Source organism: Triticum urartu, chromosome 1A (assembly GCF_056163025.1).
Source record: "Triticum urartu cultivar PI428250 chromosome 1A, HENAU_Tu73, whole genome shotgun sequence".
Lineage (NCBI taxonomy): Eukaryota > Viridiplantae > Streptophyta > Magnoliopsida > Poales > Poaceae > Triticum > Triticum urartu.
Window position 1 is genome coordinate 578955820 of NC_141873.1, and position 14196 is coordinate 578970015.

The following is a 14196-nucleotide window of genomic DNA, read 5'->3' on the forward strand; positions in this document are numbered from 1 at the left end:
GGTCAACGAAGGAATAGACCTCCTCCCAAGACATTCCGATCAGACTCGGTATCCCGGTACAACAAGACATTTCGACAGGTTAAAACAAGACCAGCAACACCGCCCGAATGTGCTGACAAATCCCGATAGGAGCTGCACATATCTCTTTCTCAGGGCACACTCAGATTGTCCTAGGTACGGGTAGGCCAGCCCAGAGTTGCCCCTGGTGGCCACCGGCAGCTGACAGGTGGACCAACACTCAAAGGAGCACTGGCCCGGGGGGTTTAAATAAGATGACCCTCGGGCTCCGGAAACCCAAGGGAAAAAGAGGCTAGGTGGCAAATGGTAAAACCAAGGTTGGGCATTGCTGGAAAAGCTTTAATCAAGTCAAACTATCAAGGGGTTCCCATTATAACCCAACCGCGTGAGGAACGCAAAATCTGGGAATATAACACCGATATGACGGAAACTAGGGCGGCAAGAGTGGAACAAAACACTAGGCGAGAGGCCGAGCCTTCCTCCCTTTACCAAGTATATAGATAACATAGCAATATAATGATATCCCAACAAGTAAATAAATGTTCCAACAAGGAACGGCTCCAATCTTCACCTGCAACTAGCAACGCTATAAGAGGGGCTGAGCAAAGCGGTAACATAGCCAATCAACGGTTTGCTAGGACATGGTGGGTTAGAGGTTTGACATGGCAATTGGGAGGCTGACAAGCAAAAGGTAGGCATCATAGCATTGGCATAGAAAAAGAGCGAGCAAACTAGCATAGCAAAGATAGTAGTGATTTCGAGGGTATGATCATCTTGCCTGCAAAGCTGTCAGAGTTGACTGGATCCTCAAAAGCAAACTCAACGGGCTCCTCATTAGCGAACTCGTCTCCCGGCTCTACCCAAACAAGACAAACAAGCAACAAGGATACAATCAACCACGTGCAAGCTCAAACAATAAGATGCAATGATGGTATGCTATGCGGGATGCAATGCGGGATGCAAATGCAAGATATGACAGGAAATGCATGAACCTGGCCTCAACTTGGAAAACCAAGTGTTCCACTGGAAATATGAGATGAAACCGCTTGAAAACGATATAAAGAACGCCGGAATCGGAGTTACGGTTTGGAAATGGCAAGCGATTCAAATATGACACCGGTCTGCGATTTACAGCAAGTAGGCATCTAAATGCAATGAAATGAACATGCTACAGCACTCAAACAAGACAACAAAATACATGGCAGGGAATCATTCAAGATGCTTAACGAAAGACTAGCACTGAGCCACGGCCAATTCATCCATTAACAGGTTCAAACAAGCATGGCAAAAACGCAAATGGAAAAGAGATCTCAGACTTAGTGAAATTAACACTTGTCTGAAATTTCAGATCATGAAGCCCTCTTCGGAGCAACAAAACAACATGCTACAGGACCTGATTAAGACAAAGAAGAACATGGCATGGAGTTACTCAACAAGCTTAACAAAAGACCCTTAGTGACCTTGAGCCAAAAGGGATCACAAAATATACTAACAAGCACACGAACATAGCTAAAACATAATCAGTTTTCAGACTTGGTGAAAACTGACACATGCTGAAATATAACTCACGAAGGCATGTTAACGAGCTCGATGCAATCACTACGGTGCAATTCATGGCAAGGCAAGCATACATCCATTAAGAAGGCACAAAATGCAAGCTAGACATGGCAAGAACAATAGCATAGCATGGACGGATCAACTACAATAACATCGGCAAAATCGCAAACAAGTTGACGATCTGCCCAGATTCACCACGAAGCAAAAGTAGAGCTCGATTGACTCAAGCTAGGGTGCTCCATAATTGCAAACAAAGACATGGATGGATAGAGCACTACAATATTAATAAAACTCCTTTACTGATCATCCTCAAAAGAGGCACGGATCACTAGAAAATAGCATGAACATAAGGCATCATGAACTGGACAAACCCAGGACTTAGTGAAATCTCTAAGTCCCTGAAAACAGATTTACTGGGTGCCTCACTTTGCAAGTTTGCACAAGTCACCACACACATCACAAAAATGCATGGGTTGCACCTCTGGAAAGATAACAAAACCCTTAACAAAACATATGTAGGACTCATGGGCATATCATGCACACAACAAACATGGCAAAAATGACAAAAGTCTAAGATGAACTAGCAGATCTGACAATTAACTCACGAAGCCCTCTTCGAACAGCATTTCGGGCATCAAGATGAACTCAAATGAAAATGATGCAATGGAATGAAATGATGTACTCTCTGAGACAAACATTTTGATATACTATATGTACAAAACGGAGCTACGGATGCGGAGATATCACAGGTCAAAGATAGCACAAAAATTAGGGTTCGGAGGAAAAAGTCAACCCGGCAGTTTCAGATCTGGATCTGGCACGGATTACGATGTTCGCCGGAGGGAGCACTGTAGCTGGCCGGAAATGTCGCAGGTCGCTGGACTTGGCGGGGCACGCCGGCCGAAGGAGAGGAGGAGGCCGGGGTGGCGTGGAGGAGGCGAGGCCGAGGCGAGGGGCGGCGGCTCGCGGCGGAGGCGGCGGGGCCGGCGAACGGGGCGAGGAGGCAGGCGGCTTCGGGCGGCGGCGTGGGGAAGACGGGCCGCGGGGGCCGGCTTCGGGCTCCCCGGCCCGCGGCGGCGGCGAGGTGGCGGTGCCACATGGCGGGAGGAGAGAGGCTGGGGGGAGCGGGGCGGACACGTCCGGCGGCTGGATCTGAGATTTTTAGGGTTAGGGGAAGAATGAACCGCGAATTTCGGAGGGGGTGTATATATAGGCATAGAGGGAGCTAGGAGAGTCCAAATGAGGTGCGGTTTTCGGCCACGCGATCGGGATCGAACGATCTAGGTGATGGAGCAGAGTTTGGTGGGTTTTGGGCCAAAATGGAGGGGTGTGGGGCTGCAACACACACGAGGCCTTTTCGGTCCATCGGTTAACCGTTGGAGTATCAAACGAAGTCCAAATGATACGAAACTTGGCAGGCGGTCTACCGGTAGTAAACCAAGGCCGCATGACAAGTCTTGGTCCAATCCGAAAATGTTTAATCCCCACACACGAAAGAAAGCTAGAAAAGACCACCGGAGGAGAACGAAGCGCCGGAATGCAAAACGGACAACGGGGAAAATGCTCGAATGCATGAGATGAACACGTATGCAAATACAATGCACATGATGACATGATATGAGATGCATGACAACGAAAACAACACACGGAGACAAAGACCCGAACCCGAGAATATAAATATAACTTAACGCCGGAAACGGCAAGAGTTGGAGTACAAATTGGGAAAGTTATATCCGGGGCGTTACACCCCGCCCCGACTAGTGTCATGGGTTAATAAGGGGCTGATCTGGGGGCTAGCAAAGGATGTGCCCCTGCTGCAGGGCCGCATTCGAGATCTCCTGGAAAGAGACGTCAGTCTGGTCGTGGTGACGCAGGTCATGTTGATTCGCCGAACCCTGCCCTGCAAATGTCGCCCCCTCCGCATGTGGGAGTTCAATCCGGAGGGACCACGAGCTCTCCAACATTTTATGGGCGCGACACCCGCGGAGATGTACAAGTTGTTCTTCGGGCCACAAGCAGCGTGTCCGGACTCTACTGAGGACGCAGGTCTGAGCTGCAATCGTCCGGATACTCAAGTAAGTAGCCCTGTGCCCTGACACGCCATCCGTACATTTATCACAACATCGCCCTTAAAGGAGCTATCCTTGAAACAGGAGTGGATAGCGAAGGCGAAGTTAATTAGGTGTCCGGCCCCCCTTCCTGAGACCTCACCGGATTCCGTGTTAACCAGGATGCTGGAGATCGCGCCTTCGGAAGAAAACGAAGGGGGAGACAAGGAAGCCAGTGCCTCCCCGAAGGAGGCTGTCCGGAAAGGAGGAGTCGAAAATTCCTCTCCTAGGGGGAAGAAGAGGACCGCCTCTGAAGACCCGGAGACCATGGTCTCAAAGCGGGGGAAGAAATCTTCGCCAGAGGGTCCTGTGCCGGGGGATACCTCGGCCGTACTATGCCCTCAAGGGGATCAGCCCTCCACCGAGCCGTAAGTAGAGAGGGGGAGGTTTAAAATGAGAGAAATCCTTGTTTTATTTCTGAGGAAAATAACCGAAAATTTATCTTGTAGTTCGGATCTTAGCCCTTCTCAGCAGAGCTCGTCTTCGGGGGACCTTCTTCCGGAAATGATGGAGAGCGGAACGCCTCCCCCTGCCGCACCACCTTACGAGGCGGGCGACCCCGAGGTATCGTCGCGGAGGGTTTCTCCTAATCCGGCAGGGCCGGGAGGCAGTCATATGGCCTGCCGAAGCCCTTAGTGTCCGGCTTTCGAAAAAGGCAATCGGACGAGTCCGGCACCGCCTGGTGCACGGTTGGAGGCACTGAAGGATCTGCTAGGTTGAGTGCCTATCTCAGAGGAGCACCGTACGTTGATGGGTACGGTAATTGAAAGGATTTCGTCCGTGGAGAGCGGGTTGCATGAAGCAGTCAGGAGTCTGCTGACCGGTTTTGAGGTACGTGAGATGATGTACCTTTTGACAGTTCCGCATATTTAAGATGCGCCCTATGTAGATAGTAGCCCCTGAGACTCTGTGTGCTGTCGAAGACAATAGTACACAGAGGATCATAGTCCCAGGTATAATTTTACCGCCTTCCTATGTAGGTGGCGAAGTGTCCGGTGGCTAGCCGGACCGATGAATTGGCCGAGCTAAAGTGGTAACTTGACGTGGCAGATGCCGACATCGCGCTTGTCAACAAGCGGCTTGACGAGGCACAAGGTATATAATTTCTCTAGTGACACCTGGTAAGAGGGGCTTGACGCCAGTATCTTACAACGTGTGCGCTTGATGCAGATGGAGCTGCTGCCGTGGAGGACCTTCGGGCGGAACTTGCCTGAGCCAAGGAGCAAGCCAGGAAAAGTGATGCGGCTGCCTTAAAGGCGGTTGAAGAGCTGAAAGCCGAACAGGCTGCTCACTGCCGAAGCAAGAGGGAAATGGCCGAGATGGCTGTGAAGTTGAAGAGCGCTGCTGACCACTGCAAGCTTCTTGAAAAAGAAGATCGGGCGGAGCAGACGCACCTGGAGAAGGCCACTACAGCGGCCAAGGATGCTCGTTCTGGGATGAGAGCGATGAAGGAGGAGCTACGTCAAGCCGGAGATATCGCGGCTGGAAAGTCCTTTATGCTGCAGATGAAGTTCGGGGATCCTAAATATGCTCCGTTGGACCAGATGTGGAGTTCGGCGGACGCGTATCTGGATTTAGCGGCGAGTGCCGCTGATGCGGCGGAACACTTCCGAGATCAGAAAGATTGCGAAGTGGAAAAGCTCTTCTGGTCGCAGTTCCACAATCCAGAGCGTCTGCTTCCATTAACCGATCGTTTGGCCGAATGGGCCGAGCTAAATAGGTTATCCGGACTCGCCATGAAGTATGTCATGGGTCATCTGTGGCCGGAAAGGCCAAAGCCAAACAGTTATTTTAGCTTGGTGCAGTAGTTCCTTGGTGCGGTGCCGTATATCAACGCGATGAAGAGGTCAGCATACATAGAGGGTGCGCGGATGGCCCTTGCCCGTGTCAAGACATACTAGGCGGAGATGGAGGTCACTGCTGTTGCATCCCAAGACTCGGACGGAAGCCGAGTACCTGCGGAGCACTATTTTCAGGAAGTTCTGTAAGGCGCTCGTTTAATAGAGACACAGTGCTCGAAGGATATTATGTTCGAATGACATGTATTATTGTAAAACAATATTTTGATGAATTGTAGAAGCTTTTTATACTTGTGCCTGCAAGAATTATATTACCTCCTGTGCGGCCGTTAACGTATATGTGTATATAATCTGAAAGATGGCAGTCGTCGGCTTCAGCCCCCACGCATATAATTCGGGGGTGTTCGCAGAAGGCGCATTTTCACACTTGATCCAACATCTTGGTCCATGAAGGAGGTGATAGCGCAGCGAACTAGGCAATCGGACTATAATGCTTTATCACTTTCACTTAGCCATAGGAGTTTGACAGTGAGGCTACTATATAGCCCCTGGTGGCGCCGCGCTAGCCCGAACTCGGGGCGCGTGTGTGCCTGGCTGGGAAATAGCCCTTCGTTAATGCGGAGGAATCCCAAAGATTCCGATAGGTCATCGAGTGGTTGACCAGTCTCACGCTATATCATGACAGTCAGTTTTCGGCTTTCTCTACTGAGGTACTCGCCTGGCTAAACCGGGGCACAATCGCAGTAGTTCTCCTAGTGTCGCCTTAGCCGATAGAGCGGAACGTAAGGCAGCAAAACACAGGAGCCGGGCAAACCCAACATTTGACCAAACACATGATTCGGAGCTGATGCATATAAGGCCAAACTCGCGACGCCGAACACTCCCTAAGGTATTCGGTCTTTATGAAAACGGGCTGAACAGTGCCCTTGGTAATAAGCCCCTGGTGTCCAGGTACGTGCAAAATTCTGACATGGCCACATGCCAAGACGCCAACCTCCTCCTCGGTTATACTGAGAATCTGGGGGATGTGTATCAACAAGAGATAGTAAAAAAGGTTTACGCAGGGTCTTAATCTAAAAAGAATCCTTGGAACGGGTCCTTGCTGCACATCTGTGCCTGTGTCTCCGTTGTGCCGTGTCCTGGACGGGTATAGCATGGTGTTCATCTGAAAAAGAGAGGAACTTAGTTGAAAAAGGTCGTGCGAAATGTACGTTATACTAAATAAACAAAGTATAATTCAAAATGGGTAAAATTGAGCCTTATTATCTCTTGTTTTACATGCGCGGAGCCCCTTGTACAGGGGTATACGGATATTAAGCCTTTATCAATTGTATGTTTACGCCGGACTCGTCTAGCCACGTCCGTGGTCTTAACGACCTGTTTAGGTGCCTTGATTGGTGAAGCCGTTTTAGTGTGTGGCTGTCAAGGCAGCCGCACAGTCTTCCGCGCGGGAGGAACACTCAATATTTCCCTTTAGTGACATGATGCCTCATGGACCGGGCATCTTAAGCGTGAGAGACGCATAATGCGGTATTGCGTTAAAGCGGGCGAAAGCTTCGCGTCCTAGTAGTGCTTGATAGCCACTTAAAAATGGGGTGATGTGGAAGGTTAGCTTTTCTCTACGGAAGTTATCGGGGGAACCGAACATAACTTTTAGTAGGAGGGAACCCGTGCAATGGGCTTCTGGGCCTGGCGTTACTCCTTTAAAGGAAGTGTTGCTATGGCTAATTTTGTTGGGTCCATCCCCATTTTGCGGACTGTGTCCTGATATAGCAGGTTTAAACCAGTGCCGCCGTCCATCAGGACTCATGTAAAGTGGAATCCATCAATTATCGGATCTAACACCAAGGCAGCCCAGCCTGCGTGCCGGATACTTCCGGAGTAATCCTGATGGTCGAAGGTGAACGGTTTTAACAACCAGTGGCGAGACTCCTTTGTGATAGGCCGCATGGTGCATATCTCTATAGGCGCCACTTCGTTTTTCCCTTTTGTCACGTGAAGTAAATTTACTGTTTTGACTTCTTGTGGGAAATTCTTTTGTTTTCTAAAACTCTGTTTGTGGGATTCATCATCGTCCTCACTTGGTGTATCCAGCCCCTTGTGTTCGGCATTGAGTTTGCCGGATTGCTTGAAGACCCAACATTCTCTGTGGGAATGATTTGCGGGCTTCCCGGGGGTGCTGTGGATTTGAAATATCTTGTCTAGGATTTTGTTTAGATTAGAGACTTCATCCCTGTTATCTTTAAGGGGCAGCTTTTGCTGACCCTGCCGAGAGCTTTTGAATCCGGCGTTGACTGCCGTGCTCTTCGGGTTGTTTTCCTTATTCCGGCGCCGGTCTTTGCTGCGTCGTGGCTTCCCGTTTCCATCCCTAACTTCGGATGTGCTTGGGTCGCTGGTGTTGCATCTTGCCAACCAGCTGTCCTCTCCCGCGCAAAAGTGGGTCATGAGGCTTGTTAATGCGGCCATTGTTCTTGGCTTTTCTTGGCCGAAGTGTCTGGCGAGCCATTCGTCTCGAACGCTGTGTTTGAAAGCTGCTAAGGCTTCGGCGTCCGGACAATCGACTATCTGGTTCTTTTTAGTAAGAAATCTGTTCCAGAGCTTCCGGGCTGACTCTCCGGGTTGTTGAGTTATATGACTTAAATCGTCTGCATCCGGTGGTCGGACATAGGTCCCTTGAAAATTTGCCCGAAAAGCGTCCTCGAGCTCTTCCCAACTTCCAATGGTGTTTTCGGGAAGGCCTTTAAGCCAATGTCGGCTGGCCCTTTGAGCTTGCGGGGTAGGTATTTTATGGCGTGGAGGTCATCTCCTCTAGCCATGTGGATATGCAGGATATAGTCCTCAATCCAGACTCCAGGGTCTGTCGTTCCGTCGTATGCCTCTATGTTTACGGGTTTGAATCCCACTAGAAATTCATGGTCCAGCACCTCATCGGTGAAACATAGGGGGTGTGCGGCACACCTGTATTTGGGTGTGCCGTGGTGTTCGGATATTTATTGTGTTGCATTGCTTACTAGAGCTTGCTTTCTTGACCCGTAGATAGATCTGGCTGGGCCATCTTTTTGATGCGAATCCTCGTGTGGATCGCGTGCTGGCTTGTGTGTGGCGCCGTTTTCCGCTCTAGGTTGGCCATGAGGTCGTCCATCCAACTGGGTGGCCTCTTTGTTTTTTGATTGTGGGGGCTCTAAGGCCTCCTCATCAAATTCAGGCAGCAACTTTCGCTTTGGGTAGCTCTTTGTGTGGCGACTGCCGCCATATTTGTCTGCGGTGTTGAGAACTTTGCTCCATCTGATTCTGAGTGCATCTTCCGCAGTTTTGAGCTTCCGCTTCTGCTTTTCCAGGCTACGCGCAGTGGCGACGAGCCTTTTGTGGAGGTTCTTCTGCTCCAGGAACATGTCCGGCGTGAGGTCGTCCGGACTGTTATCTTCGCCGGGGACGGGTTGGTTATCCAGGTTGCCTTGTTCGGATGGTTGCTCGATGTCATGTTCATCATCCGCTGGCTCGCCTTGCTCTATGGCCGGGTCTGTATGACTGCTGTCTCTGTCGAGGCGGGGTTTGGAGCGGCGCTTACGCCGCCGCTTTGACTGCTTTTTGAAGGAACAATCCTTTGTTGCGTCCTCCCGTTCCTCGTCGTCGTTGCCCTTGGGTGTGTCCACCATGTATACATCGTAGGATGAGGTGGCTGTCCAGTGCCCTATTGGTGCTGGTTCCTATTCGTCTCCTGTATCATTGTCCATACCGTCGATATCTTCGGAGTCGAAGTCAAGCATGTCGGTCAAGTCATCGACAGTGGCTATGAAGTGGGTGGTGGGTGGGCGTCGAATTTCTTCGTCGTCCGCATCCCAATCCTGCCGGTCATAATCCAGCCAGGGCTCTTCTGACAAAGAGAGAGACTTTAGTGAATTTAGAATGTCGCCGAAGGGCGAGTGCTGAAAGATATCTGCGGCGGTGAACTCCATGATCGGCGCCCAATCGGGTTCGATTGGCAGGGCGCGGAGGGTTTAGAGTCCGGAGAAGAGTCCAGTACCATGGAGTCACGGGCCTCGCAAGGGATAAGGCTAATGTTCGGCTCGATCGCTGCAGAGACTGTAGCCTCCGTGGAGGGGTCTAGCCATCCGCCCTCCGTCGGCGCAGTTGGCTCCGAGCTTGAGGACGAAGCAGATGCGGGTGCGGCCTCCAGGGCACTGTTCGGCGGCAGAGCTAAATCATGCCCATCGTGACTGTGCGGCACGCTCGGCTGTGGCTCGAATCCGTCGAAGATCAAGTCTCCGCGGATGTCGGTCGTGTAGTTCAAACTTTCAAACCTGACCTGATGGCCAGGGGCGTAGCTTTCAATCTGCTCCAGATGGCCAAGCGAATTGGCCCGCAATGCAAAGCCGCCGAACACAAAGATCTACCCGGGGAGAAAAGTCTCACCCTGGACCGCATCGCTAGCGATGATTGGAGGAGCCATCGGGCCTAAATATGACGACACAGAGGAACTCTCAATGAAAGCACCAATGTCGGTGTCAAAACCGGCGGATCTCGGGTAGGGGGTCCCGAACTGTGCGTCTAGGCGGATGGTAACAGGAGACAAGGGACACAATGTTTTTACCCAGGTTCGGGCCCTCTCGATGGAGGTAAAACCCTACTCCTGCTTGATTAATATTGATGATATGGGTAGTACAAGAGTAGATCTACCACGAGATCAGAGAGGCTAAACCCTAGAAGCTAGCCTATGGTATGATTGTTGTTGTGTCCTACGGACTAAACCCTCCGGTTTATAGACACCGGAGGGGGCTAGGGTTACACAGAGTCGGTTACAATGGGAGGAGATCTACATATCCGTATTGCCAAGCTTGCCTTCCACGCCAAGGAAAGTCCCATCCGGACACGGGACGAAGTCTTCAATCTTGTATCTTCATAGTCCAATAGTCCGGCTAAAGGATATAGTCCGGCTATCCGGACACCCCCTAATCCAGGACTCCCTCAGCATACCTGCGATCCTTTTTGTAATCTTGCCGGCTTATATGACCCAACCCATGAGGGTAAGTTTAACTCCTGAAAGTTGGCACATATAATGTTGACCTGGCACTTAACAACCTGAGGTGACTAATATTAAACCAGTGATACGAGAACCACTCCATAGTACTTTCAAGAGGGCCTCAAGATAGTCAAATACTTACACTTACAAATTATGAGGAATAATAAAGAAAATTGAAAGGCTTCTGATTTGAATACGATCAGTGAACCATTCCAAAGGGGTTAAGCTAAGATTCGGAAACGATCATATAGCCCCAGTGGCTTTGGCGATGCCGATCAAGTGGGTATCGACAGCTATGTTCTCTTTGGTTCGAATACGACCTATGTTTGAACAGGAAGCCCCCAAGTGACCATAAGAGTTGTTTAATGATGCTGATTCGAATACGATCCACGTCAGACCCAAAGGGGTTAAGCTATGATTCGGATATGATCAGGAAGCCCCCAAGTGGGTTTGGCAGTATGCCGATCAAGAAGGTATCGATAGCTATGTTCTCTTTGGTTCGAATACGACCTATGTTTGAACAGGAAGCCCCCAAGTGATCGTGGCTAGATTCAGATATGATCATAAGCCGGACCAAAGGGAAAGCCGGATTCAGATATGACCCCCTCCCTATTGGTTGTTTCAACAACATGATAAAGAAAGCATGTACACCTGTTAGGATGAAAAGGACAGAGGTCCTGCTTTATTGCTTTATATAATATATATACATCGTCAAAATATATACATCATGAGAGCCGGTGGCTCAAGTATAGTAAGGCCGAAGATGAGCGATATTCCACGGCCGGCGGGTCTCCTCCTTCGACTTACGTGAGTCTTTGTGCTCTCGAACATCGATAAGGTAGTATGACCCGTTGTTCAGATTCTTGCTGACCACAAAGGGTCCTTCCCAAGGAGGGGATAGCTTGTGCATATCAGACTGATCCTGGATGAGCCGGAGCACTAAGTCGCCTTCCTAAAAGGTTCTGGATCTAACCCGGCGGCTGTGGTAGCGGCGCAGGTCTTGCTGGTAAATCGCCGAGCGGGCTATTGCCAAGTCTCGCTCCTCATCCAACAAGTCAAGTGCATCCTGACGAGCTTTTTCGTTATCAGCCTCAACGTAAGCCGCCACGCGGGGCGAGTCATGACGGATGTCACTTGGCAGGACCGCCTCTGCTCCGTACACCATGAAGAAAGGTGTGTAACCCGTAGATCTGTTAGGCGTAGTATTGACACTCCAAAGTACAGAAGGTAACTCCTCCACCCAACAACCCGGCGTCCGCTGTAAGGGGACCAAGAGCCGGGGTTTGATGCCCTTCAGGATCTCCTGATTAGCTCTTTCTGCTTGACCATTGGACTAAGGATGAGAAATAGCCGAAACATCAAGCCGGATATGTTCTCGTTGACAGAACTCTTCCATGGCACCTTTGGAGAGATTAGTGCCATTATCAGTTATGATGTTGTGTGGAAAACCAAAACGAAAGATCACCTTTTTCATGAACTGAACCGCCGTGGCTGCATCACACTTACTGACCGGCTCTGCTTCAACCCACTTTGTAAACCTGTCCACTGCTACTAGAAGGTGCATCTTTTTATCCTTAGACCTTTTGAAAGGCCCGACCATATCAAACCCCCAGACTGCGAACGACCAAGTAATTGGAATCATCCTCAGCTCTTGAGCCGGCACATGAGCTCGTCGTGAGAATTTCTGACATCCGTCACATTTACTGACCAGATCCTCCGCATCAGCATGAGTCGTCAGCCAATATAAACCATGAAGGAAAGACTTGGCCACGAGAGATTTTGAGCCGGCATGATGACCGCAATCCCCTTCATGGATCTCACGAAGTATCTCCTGACCCTCGGCAGGCGACACACAACGTTGAAACGCCCTAGTGACACTACGATGATGTAACTCGCCATGAACAATTGTCATGGACTTGGACTGCCAGATGATTTGTCTCGCCAAGGTCACATCCTCAGGCAACTCTCCCCGGGTCATGTAGGCCAAATATGGCACTGTCCAATCCGGGATGACGTGAAGGGTTGCTACCAGCTGTGCCTCCGGGTCTGGCACTGCTAAGTCTTCCTCTGTGGGCACCTTGACAGAAGGATTATGCAAAACATCGAGAAAGGTGTTAGGCGGCACTGGCTTACGCTGAGATCCCAGCCGGCTTAAAGCATCGGCCGCCTCATTCTTTCTTCGATCAATGTGCTCCACTTCATAACCTTTGAAGTGTCCAGCCACAGCATCAACTTCACGACGGTAAGCCGCCATAAGGGGATCCTTGGAGTCACACTTGCCTGACACCTGTTGAGCCACGAGATCTAAGTCACCCAAGCACCTTACCCGGCTCAAATTCATCTCTTTGGCCATCCGGAGACCATGGAGTAAGGCCTCATACTAAGCTGCATTGTTAGTACAAGGAAACATAAGCCGGAGTACATAACAAAATTTGTCACCTAACGACTCCAGCCCACGAGCCTTCTAGCTGCCTGGACCCATCAAAGTGAATAGTCCAATATGTGTTATCTGGCTTCTCCTCAGGTGCCTGCAACTCTGTCCAATCATTGATAAAATTCACCAAGGCTTGAGACTTAATAGCAGTCTGTGGCAGATACTTCAAACCATGAGGCCCAAGCTCAATGGCCAACTTGGCGACTCGTCCTGTAGCCTCTCTGTTCTGGATGATGTCTCCCAAGGGGGCAGAACTTACCACAGTGATAGGGTGACCTTGGAAGTATTGCTTCAGCTTCCGGCTTGCCATGAACACCCCATAAACAAGCTTCTGCCAATGTGGATACCTTTGTTTAGACTCGATGAGCACCTCACTGATGTAGTAAACTGGCTGTTGAACCGGATGCTCCTTGCCAGCCTCCTTGCGCTCCACCACGATTGCAACACTGACGGCTCGTGAGTTAGCAGCCACATATAACAGCAATGGCTCTCTATCAATGGGAGCCGCAAGGACCGGCGGCTCAGATAACTGCCTCTTTAAATCCTCAAAGGCAGTATTAGCAGCGTCACTCCAGACAAAAGTGTCTGTTTTCTTCATCATCTGATACAGCGGTAGGGCCTTCTCACCTAACCGGCTTATGAACCGGCTTAAAGCGGCAACACGACCCGCCAGTCGCTGAACATCATTGATGCATGCTGGTTTGGCCAAAGAGGTGATTGCCTTGATCTTCTCCGGATTAGCTTCAATGCCCCTGTTTGAGACCAGAAATCCCAAAAGCTTGCCTGCAGGTACACCAAATACACACTTGGCCGGGTTAAGCATCATCTTATAAACCCGGAGATTATCAAAGGTTTCTTTTAAATTAGATATCAGGGTTTCCTTCTCTCTGGACTTCACCTCTATGTCATCCACATAAGCATGAACATTGCGCCCAATCTGATCGTGGAGACAGTTCTGTACACACCACTGATAAGTCGCCTGGGCACTCTTGAGCCCAAATGGCATAGATACATAGCAGAAGGCTCCAAACGGAGTGATGAAAGCCGTTTTCTCCTGGTCCTTAACTGCCATCTTGATCTGATGATACCCAGAATAAGCATCCAAAAAGCTCAAACGTTCACAACCCGCCGTAGCATCAATAATTTGATCAATACGGGGGAGGGCAAAGGGATCAGTCGGACAAGCCTTATTTAAGTCCGTGTAATCCACACACATCCGCCAGGTGCCATTCTTCTTGAGCACGAGCACCGGGTTAGCCA